Source organism: Protopterus annectens, chromosome 2.part0 (genome assembly GCF_019279795.1).
Source record: "Protopterus annectens isolate FY-2018-M chromosome 2.part0, PAN1.0, whole genome shotgun sequence".
Lineage (NCBI taxonomy): Eukaryota > Metazoa > Chordata > Ceratodontiformes > Protopteridae > Protopterus > Protopterus annectens.
In genome coordinates this window covers 1,105,918,023-1,105,942,185 of record NC_056728.1, presented here as the reverse complement: position 1 = coordinate 1,105,942,185, position 24,163 = coordinate 1,105,918,023, and the positions used below count along the sequence as shown (strand labels likewise).

General features: G+C 41.9%; 1 protein-coding gene across 1 annotated transcript in view; it reads left to right on the top strand.

Moving 5' to 3' along the window:
* GSTCD (glutathione S-transferase C-terminal domain containing) overlaps positions 1–24,163 on the top strand; it is a 1,728,465-nt gene that overhangs the window by 98,122 nt on the left and 1,606,180 nt on the right. The window lies entirely within an intron of this gene.

Below are 24,163 nucleotides of genomic sequence, written 5' to 3'. Positions count from 1 at the left end.
TTTGGATTACAGCATAGGGATAGGCTTCCATATGTGGGAATAATACCAAAAAATGGAGAGTGAGACAGACAGACCGAGACTATTCATAGGTGATTGGCTGCCATGATGAAATATTTGGGGGTAAGTGAGAACAGATAGAGCTTTCAGATATTTATATATTTATTTATTTTAGTTATTTGTTGACCAGGTTTGTTCCACTAGGCTAGTAGCCTCTTTTCAGGGGAGACCCAAGGTGGTATTTTTACTATTAGGGTAAATTTGGCTAGGGTAGTCTGGGAAAGTTGTGTGTTGCACATCCTGACTTTCTGTTTCCTGTCCAGGAAGAGCAAGGTGAAAACATGGCTGATTCAGCTTTTGCTGAAATTGGAGTGAAAGTTGCTGAAAATGTAGTTGAAATAGTAGAATCATTACCAGACGTTTTTTTTTCCTGATGATGTGATTGCAGAGAACAGTGACATTGGGGGAAAAGGAGATTGTATCTGAAACAGAGTTGGATACAGAGGAAGACTTTCAGAGGAAATTGTTTGAAAGAGAGGCAGTTACCTCTGAAAAATGCATAATTACAACCCTCCTATGCGGAGGGGGGGGGGGCAGTTGTGGGATGATTGTTTGGAAGAAATGGTAAACCAAAGTGAGCCAGAAAAATGGAGCAGTAATGTCATGGAGTGACATCATGAAAAAAATAGAAGAAAAAGGAGAAGAAGAGACTGTGCCAGAGAAAGTTCCCGAGACAAAAACTTATGCACAAACTGTTGGAAAAGGAAGAAAGAAGAAATAAAAGTAGTATACAGTACATATGAGCAGTAAAAAAGACGAAAGTTTGGACAGGTATGAGGTCTGGGTCTCTGTCATAGCACCTCAAAGTGTGTCAAAGCAAAAGAGGTTATGAGCATTTATTTTAATTTATAAAGAGACTTTTTGTGACTTGATATTTGAGACAGGGCAGGCCATGGAAAATGTTTTGGGAGCATATGAACAAAATAAAAATATTTATCCATGTTCAGAATATGTAGTGCACGCTTTTTACAGACAAACAAAAAAAAAGAATACTGATCCAGTTGAAACAAAAGAACGGAACATTTGTTAACTTATTGCAATGAAGTAATGGGCACTGCAAAAATATATAATGTAAGAGGACTATGGACTGGAGGATGGGAATATGGTGCAATACTGAAAATGGAAAATGATTATGTTATGCATGTACCTAGTATTATTAATGTTCATGGTATTAGGGGATTTGTGAAATACAGGGGTCAACCAAAGACTTGTTATTTTGTGGAAAAAATGATAACATCTTTTTATCACATTCATTGATTAAATTATTTATGTGGTAAAACAGGGCATAATCCAAAAATGTGATTTAAAGTGCAAAACATTTGACTGTACTGGTTATTCATGGCTAGAATGTGAAATGAATGTGCAAGAAAATGAAGTTATACAGGAGAAAAAGAGAGAAGAATGTTATACAGGAAAATGTTCACAAAATGTGACTGATAAGGAGGTTGTGCATGAAGCTGAAGAAAGTAACAAGGAAAAAGAAACAGAGCAGACAAGTGAGAAAGAAGCTGACTGGCGTACAGTAAGAAGTAAAAAGAATGTTATAGGGAAAAGATTTAAAGAAAGGAAAACATTTCAAAAATATAATTATTACAGAAAAGAAATGGAAGGGATAAAAAAATATGTTCTTAAAAGCTGAAAATAATAGCTTTAAATGTGAACAGTATGAACAATCTTAAGAGGAGAATAGGTATATTACAATGGTGTGCTGCAGTAGATGCACGTATTATTGTTTTAGAAGATATAAGATTATTAGAGGAAGAAAGAACACAAACTGAAAAAGTTTGGAATGGTGTGATAGTTTGGAGAATGGGTAAAGAAACGTGCTCAGGCATATGTATATTATCCCAAAAAAGCATTGAAATATTAAATGTAACCATAGTGGAAGTAAGATGAATTACAGTAATAGACTTGAGATGGAAAAAAATACGTGTATAGAATTATAGCTTTATATGCATATTTAATAAAAAAAGAGAGAGAGAAATGATGTTTAAAAAATATTTTGAATATATATGTTTATGTAAATATGGACACTATAGTGGTGGGTGATTTTAATTGTAATTTAAGAAAAAAATAAGAGCAATTGTGATGTTAAAATGGTTAAAGAAATTATGAGAAATGCAATGTTAAGTGTATGGGGAGAATAACCACTGGACTTAAAGGAATGACATAGGACAGAACTTAATTATTTTTTAAATATCTGATAGTTTAAACGTTAGAGAAGAAAGAAATATGCTGGCATTTCAGATCATGTAATTATATGGGTTAAAGTACAGGAAAATGAAGCATATATAAGAATAGGAAAAGGAATAAAGAGAATTAATGATCAGGAATTAGATTTAGAAGAGAGAAAAAAGAACTTATGGAATTATGGAAAAAGCTTATGAATATGAGAGTTTCATAAGAATTGGATTGTTTCATGGCTTAATTTTAAACAGAAATCAAAAAAAGTGTTTTCAGAATGTATAAGGAAGAAAATAAAATAAAAAGAGAGATACAAGATATTAAGTCACGAAACATTCAGAGATTTATTAGAGAAGAAAAATTCCTTTTATGAAGAAGAAAGAAATATATAAATGAATCAAATTAAAATTGACAACTTAAAACAATAAACTGGGAAGGAAACAGCTCCGAGATGTCAGCTAAAATATTTTATTCCACCAAAGTTAATTATGTACTTTTGTCCAAGTATAACAAGGACTTCCTCAGAATCAAACAAATATACAATTACAATCCATTTGAAAAGCCTCTGTCTCATGTCACATGTCTCAAAACAACCAGCGAACATTTGTAAATTAAAGACAAAAACTTTAAAGGTATATTAAACACTATTTTTTACTACAAAAAATACCTTGTTAACAGTAAACATCATGAAAAAATTGTTGTTAAAAAACACATTTGTATGAAACTCACATATAAAACACATTCATATCAAAACATTCATGTAACTATTGATTCTGCAAATATTTTAAACAACATAAGACTTTAATCTTAATATATTGGTGGCATAGCCAGTTGAGTGGATAACAGAACAACCCCGCATTATATACAAAAAAGGGAAAAGTTTGAAACAGTATCTTGAGTCATTTGAGATGAATACGATACAATATACAGAAAAACAAAGTGGTTGTTTTAAATGTGGTACTTGTTCACAGTGTAAGGATATGAAAGGAGGGAGCATAGAGTGAATGATATCTTGGAAAAATATAGGTTTCATTGTACTTGTAATCCATTGGGGTTTATATATGTTGCTGTAGGCCACCAATGAAGAAATGTTTCAAAGAAATCTGTTTCATGGAGATGAGTCAGCAAATTATGAAGGTATAATTACAACCGTCCAGTCTGGCTTATTTCTAGCAACAATGATTTTATAATTAATTATATTCCTCCACTGTGGGTCTTTGAAAAATGACCATTTTTCACATTTGCCCTGTCTTATGATAGGTTATTTATTTATTACAATTATTTACCAGTGTGGTACTCCGATCTCCATTGACCAATTGCTGGGATACCCTGGGTGTTAGTCATATAGTAATAACAAACAGTATTAAACTAGTAAACAAGCATTATTGATACATATATAAAGATAAATCGTATACAGCAGTCTGTTCAAAGTTAAGAAATGTATACAATGGGATATAAAAGGCAAAGAAGGGGTACTGTTGCTGCAAAATAACAAACTCTGTTGAAGCTAACAGTCAGCACAATATAAGAAAGTAACAAAACTAAAACAAACACAAGAAGCTGCATGCTTCTACCTGTTGCTGTATGGTTGAATAATGCAACATTCAGCCTTGTAGGATGCAACATTGTTACCAGTTTTTATAGGTATATTGCTAACAGTTCAGTTTTCCACACTGATCTGCTTCCAGGAGATGTTTTTTAATTGTTTTTTGTATTTTTTTGGATCTCCATCTGTGCAGTAACCATTTAGTCACACTACTGACCCATTCTTTCCTCCATGGAGTTACAGCCCACTGAAACATGTATTACTTTGGTGTGGTATGAACTGGCTGCCTGGAGTGGGTACCTTCATCTACTGCTGAGACAGAGTTATTTTATTTATGTAAATAACTCCCTTTGCTTGGTAATAACGACTTCTGCAGTGGCTCATTTTTAATTCCACATGTACCCCTTTGGGAAGTGTCTTGACACAATGAGCAAGAAAAAAAAGTTATGTACTTGCCATAAAGTTCCATCTGAGTAGTTCTACTTCATTTGTCTTCAACCTATGGGTCCTTTGATCCATATCAGATCTGACACAGCTGCATTTTCTAGCTATGGCTCCGAGATCCATGCTCCTCCCCTACCCATAATGCCCCCTGTCTCCCTTCTCCCTTCAGATTGAGTTTGCCACCAACAGATAACAATTACCTGAACACACAATACCTTATCCTTCAACAGAAAAACATCCCGAGATACCTAAGCCCTGGCATAACCAAGGATCCCAGCAGAAGTTGTCCGTAACAAAGGATGTATAGTATCCTAAAGGATAAGGCTAGGGGGAAGGGGGGTGGTTGAAGACAAATAAAGTAGAACTACTCAGATGGAACACTATGGTAAGTACATAACTTCTTTATCTGAAGTAGTTTACTTCATTTGATCTTCAACCTGTGGGATAGAGTCCCCAGCTACCTAATTCTTGGGAGGCCCTCATGGAAGGATATTTCGGAGCACCGCAGAGCCAAAGGATGCTGTACTCCTAGAGACCAATTCCAGTTTATAATGAGAAATAAAGGTGTGAGATGGGGCCCAAATAGCAGCTGAACAAATATCATCCAAAGAGACCCTAGAACAAAAAGACGCTGACGTAACCATAGATCGGGTCAAATGAGCCTTCACTTTTCCTGAAAGAGACAAACCTCTATCTGAGTAAGCCTGGCCAATGCATAGAGAAATCCAGCAAGCAATAGTTACTTTTAAGACAGGCTTGCCTAAAAAGGGCTTGGCATAGGACGCAAAAAGCTGATCAGACTTGCGGAAAGGTTTAGTTCTGTGCGAATAAAATCTCAACTGCCTGTGTACGTCCAGAGAGTGTAATTTGTGTTCCCCTTTATTTTGATAGTTCAGAAAAAACTGGCAAATTAATAATCTGATTAATATTAGCCTCCAAGGCTACCTTAGGAAGGAAGGACAAATTAGTGCATAGTGGGACTCTAGTCTTGTGAAAAATCATATAAGGGACTTTGATAGAAAGAGCTTGAAGTCCCGACACCCTTCTAGCAGATGCAATGGTGACGAAAAAGGCAGTTTTCCAGGTCATAAATTGTAGATCTATAGAAGCCGCAGGCTTGAATGGAGGGGAGACCAACACCTGCAACAACAAAGTGAGGTTGCACAGATGAATGGGATCCTTAACCAGGGGTCTGAGAAGAAAGACACCTTTAAGAGAGGTTTTACAAAGTTTCGAAGAAGCTAATGAAGACATGTCCACCACAGCATGAAAATTAGAAATGGCAGCTAATTGGACTTTTACCATTGAGGAAGTAGCACCCTGATGAAAAATGCTAGCTAAAAAATCCAAAGCTGCTGAAAGTGGTGCAGTGAAAGGATCCAGAGACCTCTGAATCGCCCAAATCGAAAAATGTTTCCATTTACTGTGATAAAATGTCCTAGTGGATGACTTATGAGCCGGCCCCAGAATGGATTTAACAGGAGTTGATAGACTGGGAGTCCTAAGAATCATGGGAACCAGAGCAGCCAAGCAGTGAGCTTCATACTGTCTAGATCTGGGTGAAAAGACCCCAAGCGATGCGAAAGCAAATGTGGGACCAGATCCAAGATGCATGGTGGAACAACTAGGTGAGACCTGAGCAAGGGAAACCAAACCTGTTGAGGCCAGAATGGGGTGATGAGGATCATGGTGCTCCCCAGCCTTCAGGCTTTTTGCAGAAACTTTGACATGGGGGGAAAAAGAGGATATGCATAAAGGAGCCTGGTAGGCCAAGCATGAATCAGAGCATCTGTGGGGGCTTCTCCGTGAGGGGGGTTCAGAGCAAAACACTTGCTGCATTTCGCGTTGGAAGGAGATGTGAAGAGATTGCAGCAAGGACGACCCCACTCTAGGAAGATCTGTTCCGCTACTGAGGGTTTCAGAGACCACTTGTAAGGCATGAGGATGGATCTGCTGAGCTTATCTGCTAAGATGTTGGACCGTCCCGAGATGTACATTGCTACCAGAAAACAGCCGGTGGAGATCACCCACTCCCACACTCTCATGGCCTCTCAACATAAGGGATAAGGTCTGGTTCCCCTGTTTGTTGATATACCAGACCACTGACATGTTGTCTGTCTGAATTGCAATCGTTCCCAGAGGAAGATGAGCATGGAGGGCTTACAACACGAGAAGAACCGCTCTCATCTTTATGATGTTGATGTGCAGCTAGGTATCGTGAGGGGACCACGTGCCTTGGGACTGTCCTTCCCGAGCAATGCTCCCCCTACCAAGTAGGGAGGCATCTGTGGTCACAGTGGTTTGGGGTGAAGGAAGGTGAAAAGGATGTCCCTTGTGGAGATCCGGAGACTGAATCCACCACCAAAGGGAGCCCTTGCATGCTTTTGAGATTCTCACAGGAAAACACAAGGGGAGGTCTAATAAAGACCACTGTACCACTAAAATCCACTGCAGTATCCTCATGTGAAGGCATGCCATGGGGAGAAGATTTATCTTGGCCACCATAGAGTTTAAAGCTCTTAAGACTGTTTCGGCTGTGAGTGAATGAGTCTGTAGAATGTGTAACATGTGTATCCTCAAGCTGTCTGAGGTGAGGAACACCTTTGATTGTATTGTGTCCAGCCGTGCCCCAATGAACTCAAGAATCTGAACCAGTTGAAGAGCTGACTTGTTCATATTGATAGTAATGCCCAAGTAGTTGGCTAACAGAAGAAAGGAGTCCCTGGCTTTACATAGTATATGCTCTGAGGGGGTGGTAAAGAGCCAGTCATCCAAGTACGGAAAGACCTGAATGCCTTGAAGCCTCAGATGAGCCACTACCACTGCCATTACCTTGGTAAACCCCTGGGGCGGGCTGTGGTGAGACCGAAGGGGAACACCCGAAATTGGTAATGACTGGCTCCCAGCTGGAAGCAAGGGAACCTCCAGGAGCGCTTGTTCATTTTGATTTGATAATATGCATCCTGGAGGTCGATCGAGCACATCCAGTCTTCTTCCTGTGGATAAGGCAAAATAGATTGAATCGTGACCATCCAGAATTTCATCTTGGTTACTAACAGGTTCAACTGGGACAGATCCAATATTGGCCTGAGGTCCCCTGTCTTTTTTGGCACTAAAAAGAACCTTGAGTACACCACGGATCCGGAATAGTCTTGGGGGACCGGTTAGGTGACTCTTTTTCTCAGCAGTGATTGTATCTGTACTGCTGCTTCCTCCCGCTACATGGGTGAATGTCTGTGAGGGTTTTGTTGGGAGGGGGTAAATCCTTGAAAGGGACGAAATATCCTCTGGATATGACACGCAGCACCCACTGATCTGTAGTGATGGACTCCCATGCTAGTGGTTGGAGTGACAGACGACCCATGACTGCCTCCAGAGATGGACAGTCAGGCAACCGCTCAGGGTTGATGTCCAGGTTTATCCGATAAAGGTTCTCGGGACCCAGAATTCTTAGGACCCACCCTGCCTCTAGGGCAGCATTTGTCATATCTCCCTCTGGCTCTGGGGAAGGTGAGTCCTGAGCTTCCTAGCAAAACACCTGAGATTTGCAGAACCACATCTTCTGACCTCACTGGTTCCTGGAAAAGGACTTTTGAGGCGGTGAGAAGTGGACTCTGACGGCAGACAGTGTCTTCCCATCCTTTTCACTTTGGACTAAAGTCTCTCTGACTGTGTTCCCAAAGAGGAAAGAACCCTCATAAGGGTCATTGGTAAAAGATGCCTTGAAGGGCTCTGAAAACTGACATAAGCAGAGCCAGGCATGGCACCGAATGGCAATGCCTGTCCCCACTGCCTGTGTGTTTCCTTCTGTGGCATGGGAGAGCAAACACATGGACGTGTTGGCTACAGATTTTAGCGTGGTCATTTGTGCATCGAACGCCTTCCTGTCCTCTGCCGACATGGACCCTGGGGTCAACTCTGTGACTGACCAGATCTCTCTTGAGTCGAATAATGTGTGCCATGTAGTTCAGTGCCCTCACACAGAAAGTCGCTGAAGCATAGACTCTCTTCCCAAAACAGTCCAGCGTCCTCGACTCTCAGTCAGGCGGGTGGACTGTGGAACTCTCCTGAATGAGTTCCTTCTTGATGACCGCCACCACCATCATAGCATCTACAGGGGACCCCTTATGCCAGTGTGGTTTATCTGCAGGGGACTTAAGACCTTGTCCGGGCATTTGGGTATGGGCTCTACAGTGTCCAGCTCCTTCATGCCCCAGATGCTATTAGATCCACCAGTGGATCAGCAGGAGGGGGCATCCAAGAGGTAGATGGCCCTGAGCCGAATGCCTCCAGAAACACAGACTTATCAGAGGGTTGGTTTTGGGGTGGACCACCCCCCTTTGGTGGAGGATCTCCATGATATCTCTAAAGGAGACATCCTCAGGGGGTGATCTTGGGGAACCTTCTCCTTCATCCAAGTCCGTGTCCTCTGTGAGGGACTCTGGAGGAGAGTTCAAGTGCCTCCTTTTGCATGAATGCTTGCAGGGGAGCTCCTCAGGAGGACTGTCTGGGGAGATCTCACAAGCGGGTTGTTCCAATGTCGGAACGTCCTGGGGCATTACGGCTACGGGCTGTCCCTGAGAGGGCAAGATGGTCAGACCTGTTCTCAAAGCCAGGGGGGTCTGGGCAGATTCCGAAGATGAAATAGTCAGAGGCCTCGACCCTGCGAGAACCCTCTCCACCACGTCGAATGCAGAGGGGAAACAGACCTCCTGGGCTGAACTAGCGGAGGCCACTCCCCTCTGATCCAACTGGAGAGTCGGAGCCGAGCCTCTAGGGGCCGAGAAGCTGAGGGGGAATGCTCCTGTCTGACAAACTTGGTGCAGAGAGCATCCCCTCAGATCCAACCCCGAGGCTGTAGCTCTGAGAGCTTGGGTCCGATCTAGTCAGATCTGACACACTCAGGGCACTGGCCAGCGTCGAGGTACAGGGTACCAGCAGCGCTGACCCCACTACTTTGACCATCCTAGGATCCAACAGCTCAGAAACCACGGGTCAGATTAATGAAGGAGTAATAGGTCTAAAAACTGGTTGAAAGGTACCCGCTCTGGTGGGAGAAGGCCCTGGCAAGACCCCCATCTGGATTTGAGTGCGGATAAATCTCCCCATCATCTTGTCCATCTCCACTTAAGAAAGGCTCTGGGTGGAGCGGGAGGACGCTTCTTAAGTGGGCTGGGATAGCTAGTGAGGGGAAGACCTACGGGGCAACCTGCTGATTACGACCTCCGGCTCAGGGGAGAACCTTGGGGATCTGAGCTAAGGGGAAGCAGGCCTGGAAGTAGGCTTAGTCTTCGGCGGAGGGCTGGCCTCAGACAAGCGGTTGGGGGAGTGCTTACGAGGCCAGTCTTTCTTGATCTTATTCCCTTCCCTGGACCTCTTGGTGGGAGGTTGAGTCCCTGAGACTGAGGAAGGGGAAGAAGAAGAAGCAGCAGCCACTGCTTTCTTGGCTGGAGAAGATGGGACACCTGCTCCAGCAGTGGAGGGCAGTAGGCCCTTCATAGGCCCTTCACACTTAGTTTGTCCTGCCTGTCCTTAAGAGCTCTGAGGTTAAGCCCAGCGCAAATAGGACAGGGGAACTGGAGGTGAGCCACCCTCAAACAAACCACACACAGAGTGTGGCCATCCGCCAGGGAAAGCTTGTGGCCACACTCTGTGCATCTTTTGAATCCAGGTTTTGGGGTGCACGCTATGCCTAAAACTTGATCAAAAGAAGACACACACACGCTCTAGGAAAGAAAAGAGGGAGGAAAAGAAAATAGAACTGGAAGAACCTGGGAAGTATAGGAAGGTTTAGAAGTGAGATTAGTCGAAAAGCCAAAAGGTTTACCAACTTTAACACTATCCAAAAATCTCTGGAGCTCAGACCACATTGCTAACTCTCAGGCAGCAAATGAGATCTGAAGGGAGACTGGGCATTATGGGTAGGGGGGAGGAGCATGGAGCTCAGAGCTGTAGCTAGAAAATGCGGCCATGTTGAATCCAATATGGATCCGAGGACCCACAGGTTGAAGATCAAATGAAGTAAATTACTTCAGATCAATTATTCAGGTCCCCTCAGTGAATCAACCCTTGGCCCCTGCCTTCTGTGCCCCTGGCGAACATTTTAGATTTGGCATGTCAAAAGCTCCTGGCACAAAATAATTCAGTGCACTTCACATGAGCAATAAATGCAAAAGCAGTGTGTTTGGTAAATTGCGTGTTGGTGATCGCTGACATGTCACCCAAAATGTCATGGTGTGTGTCACCTTTGACACGCATGTCATAGGTTTACCATCACTGCCCGAAGACGAGCAACATATGAACCTTATTCACACCACCAGCAAACACTGTTTTAGCTTTACATGTGTTATTGCTGCTGTTCTCCTCCTGCCCCCCCCCCCCCCACACACACACACACCGGGCTCCTTCCAGTTCCTAGCTCCTAGGCCACTTCTGCAAAAGTTAGGGCTTCATCCCTTATTACCAATAGAGCTGTCTGCAACAAAAAAGTGGTTTCACATAAATTTACCACCTTAATAATGTAGATCTTTTAAGAATGATCAACATTGTTGTTGTTGATGAGATTCTGGCACGGCTGCTCTCTTAAAATATCAGGTTGATTAGAGTTCTCCCAGTCTTTAAAATAAAAGTGGTGAAAAAAGTCAGTAAAAGTTAGCAATTCAGATAAAATTCAGTTACAGGCTACACACCACACTGCCTGGATGTCAGCAAAGATGAATTCTGGAGAAAGTAAGAGAAAATCAACTAAAAAAAGCAGAAGAAAAAGTTCTCGGGTGTGAAAGAGCTTTGCAGCTGTTCTGTAAAAAGCAGTTCAGATTTCAGCTTTGGTACAGTAGAGGCTTCCAGTAATTTAGAGGAAAACAAAATAAGTCAAATGCACTCAGAGATGCTTAAAATAAGTGAGATGCTGGAGGAATACATGCAATCAAATGACAAAAGACTGGAAAGAACAGAAGCAGTTTGGACATGAGAACCATGCTTCTGCAAGAAGTGGCTAAAATGCTGAAAGTTTGTTGACAGTGTTAACGTATTGGCGGAATCAAAAGCATAATCCGACACTGTTCATTGATGTTTGGAAGGGCAATGAGTGAAGAATATACAACTGCATGTAAAAATGTTCTTTGTAATATATGTGTAATAAATTTATCGAAATAAATTGCATGTCTGTTGTAAATTAGTTCTAAACAGTATGCAGAGCTATTTTAAATATGAGGTGGGGGAAGGCTTATTAGTGACTGCTGTTTATGATAGTAATATTAAAGTAAGAAAGCATTGGGGATTTATACTGTAACAAGGTAAAAGATGGATGTAAGCAATATAATGTTGAAATCGTGGGGTCCTGGGGGTTATAAATATGAATTGTTCATATACAGTGGATATAAAAAGTTTACACACCCCTGTTAAAATGCCAGGTTTTTGTGATATAAAAAATGAGACCAAAATAAATAATTTCAAAACTTTTCCCGCCTTTAATGTGACCTATAACCTGTACAATTCAATTGAAGAACAAATCTTTTAGGGGAAAAATATAAAAAATAAAAAATGTACAATAAGCTGGTTGCATAAGTGTGAATACTCTTAAACTAATACTTTGATGAAGCACCTTTTGATTTAATTACAGCATTCTGTCTAATTGGGCACACACCTGCCATCAATTAAAGAGACTCTGATTAACCCCAAATAAAGGTCAGCTGTCCTAGTAGGATTTTCCTGACATTTACTCAGTTGCCTGCTACAGCAAAAGCCATGGTTCGCAGAGAGCTTACAAAGCATCAAAGGGATCTCATTGTTGAAAGGTCTCAGTCAGGAGAAAGGTACAAAAAATTTCCATGGCATTGGATATACCATGGAACACAGTGAAGACAGTCATCAAAAAGTGGAGAAAATATGGGACAGTAATGACGTTGCAAAGAACTGGACGTCCCTCCACAATTGATGAAAAGACCAGATGGAAACTGGTCAGGGAGGCTGCCAAGAGATTTACAGTAACACTGAAGGAGATGCAGGAATTTCTGGCAAGCACTGATTGTGTACTACATTTAACAACAATCTCCCATATTCCCCACATGTCTGGACTATGGGGTAGAATTGCAAGACAGAAGCCTTTTCTTACACAGAAAAACATCCAGGCCCAGATAAAATTTGCAAAACAATATATCAAGTCTCCCAAAAGCATGTGGGAAAATGTGTTATGGTCTGATGAGACCAAGGTTGAACTTTTTGGCCACAATTCCAAAAGGTACGTTTGGCGCAAAAACAACACTTTGCATCACCAAAAAGAACACCATCCCTATGATGAAACATGGTGGTGGCATTATCATACTTTGGGGTTGCTTTTCCTCAGCTGGAACTGGGGCTTTAGTCAAGATGGAGGGAATTATGAACACTTCCAAATACCAGTCACTTTTGGCCCAAAACCTTCAGACATCTGCTAGAAAGCTGAAGATGAAGAGGAATTTCACCTTTCAACACGACAATGACCCCAAGCATACATCCAAATCAACAATAAAATGGCTTCACCAGAAGAAAATTACAGTTTTGCAATAGCCCAGCCAGAGCTCAGACATAAATTCAATAGAAAATCTGTGGGTTGACCTGAAGAGGGCTGTGCACAAGAGATGCCCACCCAATCTGACAGATTTGGAGTGCTTTTGCAAGGAAGAGTGGGCAGATATTGCCAAGTCAAGATGTGCCATGCTGATAGACTCCTACCCAAGAAGACTGAATACTGTAATTAAATCAAAAGATAATTCAACAAAGTATTAGTTTAAGGGTGTGCACACTTATTCAACCAGCTTATTGTACGTTTTTAATTTTTTAATATTTTTTACCCCTAACAGATTTGTTTGTTTTTCAATTGAATTGTACGGGTTATAGGTCACATTAAAGGTGAGAAAAGTTTTGAAATTATTTATTGCGGTCTCATTTTTTTTATATCACAAAAACCTGGCATTTTAACAGGGGTGTGTACACTTTTATATCCACTGTAGATCTGTTAAAATATGACATTTTCCCCAGTTTTATATAGGTGGAACTATAGACTAATTTTCTTTGTTGTGCTGCAAAGAAGTTTTTTTCTAAGCTAATAGACTTCAAAATAGAAAGCATGAAAAGTGGTAGTTTCTTGCATTTTGAAAGCTATCATCATTTTTTTTCTCTCAGCAACTGCCTGCGGTTTGAGACCCTGACTCTATAAGTGCAGGGATTTGATCAGGAAATGACTGTTAAATGTTCTGTGTGACATTTGTATCTTCTTCCTCTTTCGGCTTTTCCCGATTAGGGGTCGCACTCAGGATTGGCAGTGGAGTTTTATGGTGTCGAGTTGCCAGCCCGGCCCCAACCTTACACACACACACACACACATGCCTAGGGTCAATTTAGAGTGTCCAATCCACCTACAGCATGTCTTTGGCATGCGGGAGGAAACCGGAGCACCCAGAGGCAACTCACGTGACCACAGGGAGGACATGCAGACTCCGCACAGAAGCCACCCCAGCCGAGGATCGAACCAGAGAACCTTTTGCTGTGAGGCGGCAACGCTAACCGCTGCACCACCGAGGCCGTCCATATGTGGCATTTGTATAAGAAACATTATAGTTAGTTTTTAAATGGGAATTGGCAAACAGATGATTGAAAAATAAATTAATTTTGACACCAAGGAAAAGTGATTTATTTGCAAGTAGTTTTATCCTCAGCAGTACTTCTGTATTAAATGTGGGTGCAAAGTTTAGTGTATTCACTTAACGGTAACCAATACTTTTTTAGGGCTAAAAATCAGGTAACTGAGAGCATGCAAGCTGTTTTTCACATGTTGGAGGGGGCTAGAAATAGGACAAGGACAGATGTTATCTGTGCTAGAGGGAACACAGGCTTCAGCATGATTAAACTTAACTTTAAAGTAGGTAAAGCCTGTGGATGTAGTTGTCTATTTGGGGTACCTGCTCCTATACGGAGGGATAACTATTCTTTTTAAAAAGTGTATATGGTTACATATATTTGATATGAGTTAAAAAGGGGGTTGAGGGATTTAAAATGTATTTATTTTCTTGTTTTTTTGAATGATTTTATTGAACTGAAAAGTCTGGGAAAATATAGTTTCAAACAGAGAAGAGAAGAAGCAACTTCTTACAAGATCAGCCTGCCATATATTAGTATGTTCATGTAAGTTGGAAAGTTGGAAACATATTCAAAAAACTTGTCATGCAGAATATGAAAAAGTAATGACTTTTTATCAGAATGACTGCCTTATCAATTTTATAATGGAATGTAAATGGCACTGCAACTATAGACAGAAAGCAAAGAGGCGTGAATTTTATTAAGAATTGCAAGGTGCAAATAGCAGTGCTATAGGAGACACATTTGGATACAAATTAGGTTCATAGGTTGATACTAGGCTATCTGCCCTAGGGCATTTATAAGCCTAGCCAGAGTGTGTTTGGCTTTCGCCACCCTTTTAGATTAGTTGACTGTGCCTCTGTATAGTAGGTCACAGAAGGTAGCCCTTTTTAAGGTTAGTTTACTGTACCTCTGTCAAGCAGGGACACAGAAGAGATCCCAGGGGTAAACTTACAATCTCCCATCCACTCGTAAAGATTTCTCTTGAAGAGGGTCAGTGAGGGGCTCTGCCTACAATGGTTTGGGATTTTGTTCCAGAGTGAGGGGAGCCTCTGGGATATGAATCTGTCCCTCCAGCATGTCCTGTTTATTTCTGTGCTGAGGTTCAAGTCCCTGGAGCGTGTAGCTCTAAGGGATTTGGATTTCCTGAGGTGAAGCATGTCCATTAATTCTGGGTTGGACATGGCTTTATACATCAGACACAGATCACCTCTGAGTAGGCGGTACGCAGCTGAGTTGAGCTGGAGTTTCTTTAGCCGAACTGCATAGGGCATCGGTTTTGAGCCCCTTGATCCTCTTGGTGAGGTACGTTTGGGGTCTTTCCAGTTGCTGCAGATGTCGGGTAAGGTACATCCCAAATGGGGCATTGTATTCAATTATGGGCCTGATAAGTGATGAGTAGAGGGGCACAATGACCTCTCTTGATCTAGATGTGAATCCTTTCATGATAAGGTGGGCTATATAGAAGGTCTTTCTAACCACTTTGGCAACGTGATTGTCAAAGGAGAGATTGCTGTCTACCTGGGTCCCCAAGTCCCTAATTACTTCTTCCGTACTTAATGGATTACTACCTATGTGGTAATTTGTGGGCACTTTGTTTTTCCCAAAGGGGATGACTATGCACTTTTTGGCATTTAGCTTTAGGCCATGGCTCTGGCACCAGTTATCCATCTCTGTGAGACCCTTTTGGAGGATGCTTGTGTCAGCCGGAGAGTCGATTATGGCACCCAGTTTGCAGTCATCTGCGAACTTGGTCAGCCATAGTCCACCCATGTTAGCCTGTACCTCGGAGAAATATATACCGAACAAGAGAGGTCCGAGGACTGAGCCTTGTGGGATGCCACTTGTAACTGGTTTAGAGTCTGACATGGCACCTGCTATTCTGACCATGTGGGTTCTATCCCTGAGCCAGTTTGCAACCCATCTTGTGACATAGGGGTTGATATTTAAGCTGGTGAGCTTATTTATGATGCCCGAGTGGGGTATTGTGTCGAAGGCTTTTGCGAGGTCCAGGTAGGCTGTGTGGACTACCTTCCCTTCATCTGTGGCTTTGGAAACTGTTTCAAAGAAGTCGACCAGGTTCAAGAGGCAAGATCTGCCCTTAACAAAGCTGAATTAGGTAGGATCCAGTGTCTGGAGGTTCCCAATATCTTTGTTTATGATTTCCATGATGATACGCTCCATAGCTTTGCAGACCAGGCTAGTCAGGCTTATAGGGCGATAGTTTCCAGGGTCTGTTGTGGCACCACCTTTGTGTAGTGGGACCACTGTTGCTGTACGTCATTCCTTGGGTACATATCCTGTAGTAAGGCTGAGATTGAACAGTGACTTTATATGAGGATTTAGTTCTTCTTGGAGCTCGTGTAAGACGTAGCCCGGGACAGTGTCTGGTCCCATTGATGCTGTGTTTTTTTGCTTTGGAGAGGGCAGCTCTCACCTGTGCATCTGTGATCTCAGGAAGACTACACTCTGTTGGGATAGACATTTGCTCTTTTGGGGGGGTGGGAGGGGAGAAGTTTGCACTGAACCTTTCTGCCAGGATGTTGGCAATGTCTGTGGGTTCAGTGTATTTTTTGTCATTTTGCACTAACTCAGAGCATATCTGTGAGTTGTCTCCCAGGTTTCTGACATAACTAAAGAAGGCCTTGTGATTATCTTTAGTGTCTTGTGCAATTTTTCTTTCGAAGCTGGCCTTAGATGATTTTATGAGGGATCGTAGTTTCTTGCTAGTACTGATCAGAGATGCCTTCCCTTTTTGGGATTTTGCTCTATCGTGTAGTAGCTTTCTCCTTCTGTTGTATAGCTTATTTATGGCCGGGTCCACCAGACAGGTCTCCTGCCTTTGGAGGAGTGAGTCTTGGTTTTATTTGGGATAGCATGCTCCATGCATTCCTGTAGGTGTCCATAGAATGCTTTTGTAAAGGATTCTGCATTTTGGGCCGTATTTTCCACTGGCCCAGGGGCTTTGAAGGATTCCACCTTGGTTTTGAGAAGTGTCAAGTTTGCTTTTGAGAAGTTCTTCACCGTGGTTTCCTTGGCTAGGGGTGGGGACGGAATATGGATGTCCAGTGAGATTGGTTTACAGTCTGATCTAACCAATGAGGAGTATACCTCTGGTGTGGAACATAGAGACCCCATGTTGGTGATGACCAGATCCAGTATGTTTTCCCCTCTTGTGGGAGTGGTGACCAGTTGTTCCATAGCATTTGAGTTTATAAATTCTAGGAACCATTGGGCGAGGGTGTTTGGGCTTGAGTAGTTTTCCCAATCAATGTTTGGGTAGTTGAAGTCACCCAATATAATGGTGTTTGGAGAGACCTTCATATTCTCCAGTGTTCACAGGAAAGCCGAGTGAGGTTCCTGTGTTTGGGAGGGTGGTCTGTAGCAGGCTACAAACTGAAAGGCAGTTTTGCCCACTGTTAGTTGCACATGGATGGTCTCCGTTGCTTCGTGCAGTGCCACTAACCTGGAGGTGTGTGTATCTTTGATAAATATGGATACTCCCCCTCCTTTTGTGGTTCGGTCCGTGTTTTGGGGCTGGAAAGCATGGTATGAAGTATAACCTGTTAATGCTGGGGTGCTCTCGGGAGCGTTGAACCAGGTTTCTGTTACTGCACAGATATCGATATTCTCCATACTGAGGAGAGTCTCGAGTGCGTGCATCTTGAGGTTTAGACTTCTGGCGTTGAGCAGCATTACCCTTAGTTTTTTTTTCTTTGTGTTGTCTATGGAGGTGGGTTTGTCTTTTGAGCCTTGCCTAAAAAAGGCACTATGGGGGAGGCAAGAGCCTTTGCCAGTATTCAAAAAGCCAGGGGTGACAGGTGCAAGCTGTCCCTAGCGAAGCAACGTGGCTTGTCAAGCATGTCATCCTAGGCTGACAGACACTGGATCCCCTTTGAATGACACCAATACTTTAGCCAATTGTTAAAATTGATCATTTTGTCTTTATACTGTGGCGTCATTCTTGGTGAGGGTAAGATGCTACTCGAGGTCAGGGTCATACCGGCCTGGGCTACATGATCAAAGAGCTCCTCTGTCTTTTTTCATGTAGTCCAGGGAGGTACGTCTCAGGTCATTCACACCAGCATGGACAATGACGGAGTCATATTTGTACTTGCTTTGGAGTGACCTGAGTGCTTGTGTTATGTGGCGGATCCTGGCACCCGACAGGCAGCTTACAGTGACCTTTTCCTTGTTCAGCCTGGTGAGTGGGACGTCAGTGTGTCTGACAATAGAGTCACCTATTACAAGTGTATTAGGTGTGTTGCTTAGCCTTAAGGGCTGTGACTGTGTGGCACACTGACTTTGTGAGCTATGTGCTATGTGGGTATTGTTTCGTGGTAGGGGTTGCTTGAATATCTGCTTTGGAAGTCTCTGCTGCTTAGGCAGATTTTTATTTAGAGCCTCCGAGTATGTTTTTGTTTGTGTTTGGTTTGTTGATATGTTGGTCTATGTGAGACTGGATTTGTGGTGTGTGTGGTTTCCTTCTCCTCCTGACAGGCTGTGCCAGTACTGGGTTGAGAGAGCTTAGCCTCCAGTTTGGCTATATAGTTGCATCTCTCACATATATTTGAGCTTGTTGGGAGGAGGAGAGGGTGGTCTGTATACATAAGGCAGTTGTAATATTGCCTCAAGATTTCCAGATTCACCAGCTGGACTGGAGAGTAAACCCGAAACTGACCTTTGGACATGCCTGAATAATATAGGGAACTACTTATTGACTGATCAGAAAGAACCAATAGGGAGCAAGTGCTTAAAAGGAGTATAAGAGGATGTAGTGCTTAAGTTTATTAGTGTTTACATTAGCATGTAAATTTGGCAAAGAAATTATTTCAAAATGGATATTCAGCGGAGTATCAGGGACAAATTAAAAGAGGGGCTCCAATAGTGATAGAAGAGAAGAAGGGAGATGATGAAGGATGTAGATGTGTAGAAATAAGGGATTACTGGCAGGGAGGGAGGATTGCACTTTAATGTATTAATATTCCACTTAAAACTAACCTTTTGGTGCTTTAAAACAATTTTGTGAGAGATTATTAGCTTTCAGCAGGGAATATTATGTATGGGTATAGACAGGAATTTGCTTTTGCAGTGATTAAGATGTATTGGGCTACCTAGAAAGAAATATAACAAAGGAAAGTAGATTTATGAAGAATTGTATGAGAATGATTGAAATGGAAGATGTGAATTTACTAAATGAATTGTCTAAGACCTTTTAGGACAAGGGTAAAGTTATGTAGAATGTAAAACAAATCTTTGTCTCTCCTCTTTCTAAGTTTCAGTGAAATTATCCATCTAAGCCTTCTTTTGTCCGTAGAAAGCCTAGACAGCCTTCTAGAGGCTACATACAAGTCTTCTTAGGGTTCTAAGGGGCAGAAGCCTTCTTTCCCTAACAAATCTTCACCTATTTAACATTCAGCCACTCCTACCCCTTGGCCATATTCATCTGTCCTTTAGGATTACTCTTTCTTTCCCTGTTTGGTAGCTGATAACCATGGACATGTGTGTGCTTTCCATTTTCCAGTGGGTTTATTTTATGGTCTAGAAGTCCCTTCCTCCATCCTCAGGCCTTCGTTAGCCTCTTCCTTGTCTGATCACACATTTTCCCTTTGTTCTCCATGATCTGGTGGTAGAGATAACCATTCAGCAGGGAACATGTTTTTATTTCAGGATGTTTATGTTTCCCAAGAAGGAGGGGTAGTGGAGACCCATTCTAGACCTGTGCTTTCTCAACACCTTTATCAAGGTTCCCAATTTCAGGATGATGTCTCTTCAGATGCTCTTTCCTCTGCTTCCTCAAGCTTTTCTGGTATCCCTTGATTTGAAGGATGCTTACCTCTACAGTCCTAGTCACCCTGTCTTCAGGAGATTTTTTTACATTTCTGTGTTTCTTCCTCTCAGTATCAGTTCTCTGCTTTGACTTTTGGTCTTTCAGCAGCTCCGAGGGTCTTTACCAAATGCCAGGCCCCTCTAGTAGCCTTTGGTAGACTCCAGAGAATTCAAATATTCCCCTTACTTTGACAACATTTGATTCAAGCCCCCTAAGCAGCTCATGCTTCAGGATCTACACTTCACTATGCTTTATCTGTACACTCTCATGTGTTTATATTCAAACTTGTCAGAAAGTCTGTGTTGACTCCCTCTCAGGATCAGGTATCCCTGGTTACAGAATTCAGACCATTCCAGTGATGGCATTCCTCCCGCCTCCCAAGGTCCTATCTTTGATTGCTTATTTCCAGTCCTTCCTGCAAGGAAAATTGTCAGAGCTGTGGGGTACATGGAATCCACCGTTCCCGTAGTTCCCTTTTACACACTCCACATGAGGACGTTTCAGTTGCATCTCAAGAATGTTTGGATCCAGCACTCCCATCCTCTGGAGTATCTGGTTCCTCCCTTGCGTTGTTTCAAGTTTGTAGATTCACCAGAATTTTCTGAATCTAAGTCTGCATTTTCAGGTTCCTCTCCCTACTCGTGAGCTGTGTATGAATGCTTCTAATCATGGTTAAGGAGCATCCTCCAACAATCTCAAAGTCTAGGGTCTTTGGTCACATCAACAACTGGCAGGCCATATCAACATGAAAGAGATGAGGGCTGTCCAGGCCTTTCACTCCCTTAAGAGTACAAGACATAGGATCTCTCATTTACCCTCACTTGCCCACCAGTTTTTTGAAGGCATGCTTTAAGTTTTGCAAGAGGCCAGAAAACTCACTACTAGAAAGTACTATGTGACTAAATGGAAAAGATTTTCTGTTTGGTGTCACAAGCATGACCTGGACTCTTTTTTTTTTTGTGTGTGAGTATTCCTGTGCTCCTTTCTTATTTGTGCGAGTTGCTTAATTTTGGCTTGGCATATTCATGTGTTAAAACTAAACTGTCAGCCATTTCCACTTGTCTGCCTCTTCATCTACATCTGGCTTCTAGTTTTCAAGTCAAACAATTTATGAAAGGCGTTCTTCAAAACTGGCCTCCAGTAAAGTCTGTTTCTCCCTTCTTAGGACTTTAATTTTGTTCTTGAGAAATTGAGTCAGTCCCCTTTTAAACCTACAGTTTCCTCATCCCTACGACATTGTACTTGGAAGACTGTATTGCTGGTTGCTCTTACTTATGCCAAGAGGGTCTCTCTGAACGTCAAATACTCATGGCAGGTTTTTCCTTTTTTTTTTTTTTTTTAACAAGGACAAGGTGTCTCTTTGCACTAATCTTTTTTTTATACCTAAGGTATTAATAATTTGTTCTTAAACCAGTCCAGTCATCTTTCTTCTTTTTACCCTTCTCCACAGAATCCTAGTGAGAGGGTTCGTCACACCTTGGAAGTACATAGACAGCTTAGATATTACCTAGATGACAAAAAATATCAGGAAATCTGAACAGCTTTTTGTTTTATTTCATACCAGGAAATTGAGTTTGGCAGTGTCTGAGCAAACCAACTCCTCCTGGATTTCTAAGGTCATTTTCTTTTGCTATTCTTTTCATGGCAGCCAGCTTTTTTCTTCCTTCATGCTCATTTTACAAGGGCAGTGGCTTCTTTTGGTGCTGTTTTCAAGGCCCTGGATACTAGATCCCTTTTGAAGCTGGTACTTGGTGTTCTGTTGTCACTTTTGCCAAACATTACAAGTTGGATGCTATTTCTAGTGCCAGGGTAGGTTTTGCGAGGGCCATCCTTCATGTTTTTTTGAAGGACTCTGACGTGGCTTCTGCCTCTAATACATTCCAGTAGCTTTTTTACTCTCCCAAGAGTGAAGTATACTGCAACAGTGATAAGGAAGGACATAGTACAATTGTGTAAGATCTTACCATAACAGTAAATGTCCTACTTCTCACTACAGTATTCAGTCCTCCCTCCTACCCACTGGAACATTCTGTTGCCTTCCTCCTGTTGCGGAGTCTTTCTTCTTATTTTCTTCTTCCCTTTCTTGGATGTATGTTATTGCTTTCCTCTGGGGTTGCTCTGGTTCTTCTGGGGAACTTCACTTCTGAGCAATAGCCACTCATATGTCACATGTACCTTAAGTCTTGCACGTAGGACATACATCTGACATATGGCGCCTGGAAGGTGTAAAGACTTCTTTATGCTGGCCTGATGTTCGACTATCCTTGGCAGGATATCCCAGGAGTGAAGAATGCTGCAGCAGTGAGGAGTAGGACATCCACTGTTATAATAAGCTCTTACACAACTGCACTTCGTCGTATTGGAGACTTTATTAAGTATCTTATGTATTGTAAAAATCATACATATTTTGTTAGAGGTGCTTAACATAAGATTATTTTGCAGCTAAGAGGTTAGATATGGCATATCATCTTTAAATTTGTTTTTGATGATTCACTGGCTAGTTGGTGCCAAATGACTTTTGTCTTCACTGTGTGAAGTACTGACTGGATTGCAAACTCTGCTGTTGATATTGAAGTTATAATAATGTAAAGTAGGCTAGGCCACTGGATTGATCCTTCTGGTACTACTAAAGGTGCATTAGATGCTTTGGGGAGCAAATTTAGAGCTATGACACAGGCATGCCAGTCTTCTTCATAATTTTAAACCATCTTTTTGAAATGTCTGCAAAAAATATTGAGGCTAATATTTTATATTGATAAGTCTGGCTGGTCATCTCATAAGAAGTCTGTGAAGACATAGCCTGCTAATTATTAACTGCTTGTCTTTTTTATTAAGTATACCTTTGAATAGCCACAGGTTTTCTAATTCAGCTGAAGCACAACACTATCGTACCCTAAAGTCATATCTGCCAGTCTGACAACATAAAAAATATCTGCTTGGTACTTAACAGCCATCCTTTTTTTTTTATAAGGAGGGTAGCATTCGTTGTGCAAGAAGCTAAGATGGCTTCTATGGAACACAGTCTGTAGCCCTAGATAGAAGAAATGTTTTGCTGGTGTCAAGATTAAGATGTAGATGTAGTGTTCTGTTCATTTGTGTAGATCATACAGCACCTCTAAGAGCTGTTGTTCCTATCAAGGCTTATTCTCTTGTGAAAATCTGTTACAACCTTTTCTCCTTCCATGTCTTTTATCTGATTTTAATGTCTTCTGGTAGTAAGAGCTACCAATTAGGGCTTTTTTCCATTGCTCAGTACATAACTTGGCAGAATTCTTTTCCTTAGCATTCTGAGAGTGACTGTTGGACTCTGCTGCCATATGTTCTGGACGGTTTATTTCCACTGTCTATGTTTACTGCCACTCGGCAGAAAACTGAGCTCACGTGCTGTCACTCCATTGTCATTAGTAATTCAGTATGTTTTTCTACATGTTTTGTTGCTGACGTTTTATTTTTTTATTTTAGATCATCGAAATAAGTGTTCGGGTATAATAAGATCACAATTTCTGTTCCACATGAGCAGAGCATAAAGTACAGTTGTGTAAAATCTTACCATAACAGTAGATGTCCTTGTATTCATTACTGCAGAATTCATCACGTATGGGATTCTTTACCATGGAAGCCTGACAACAGGCCAGTCTACCAAAGCCTGACATTGCTTTAAGTGACATTGAACGTCACCCAAATACTCTTTGCATAGCATAGCGCATAAAGGTGATGTTCAGGTGTACCATCCTCAGAGCTGATTGCCCCAGTTGGAACACCAGTCGAAGGAAAACTAAAGGAAACCTGCACATCCAGGAAGGAAAAAGACTAGAGGGATGGAGGGAGGGATTGAATACTGCAGTAGTGAAGGCAAGGACTTGTACTGTTATGGTAAGATTTTACACAGCTGTACTATGTCCTTACTTTCACCGCTGCAGTATTCATCACGTGTGGGAGAGTGCCGAAGCTCAAGAAGAAACTTGGGAGGAGGAAGGAGCAGTAGAGCCCTAAAAGAAGCCATGAAGAATGGCATTAGCAAAACCAGCTGTACCTCTGGAGATACCATCCAACTTACAGTGTTTGGTAAATGTTTGCACAGAAGTCCAGGTAGCTGCTTCAAGAATAGAATTATTGTCTAAGCCATTGAAAAAAACACCAGAAGAAGCCACAGCTCTAGTAGAATGAGCATTTACATAAGAAGGAAGGTTCTTGCCATGAAAAGTAGTTTGTTTGGAAACAGCTAATCCTAAACATATAGGATGAACAGAAACAAACTGATCAGATTTTCTGATAGCTTTAGTCTTATCCAAATAAAGTCTGAGCTGTCTATGCATGTCCAAAGTATGCAGCACCCTGTCACTGTCAGATTGCAGAGAGGGGAAAAGCAGGCAAATTAATAGACTGATTGACAGTTCATTAACCACCTTAGACATAAAAGGATTAGTATGCAAGGACACCCTGTCCTCATGGAATATCAAAAAAGCCGGGCAAAGCCATAAGGGCTT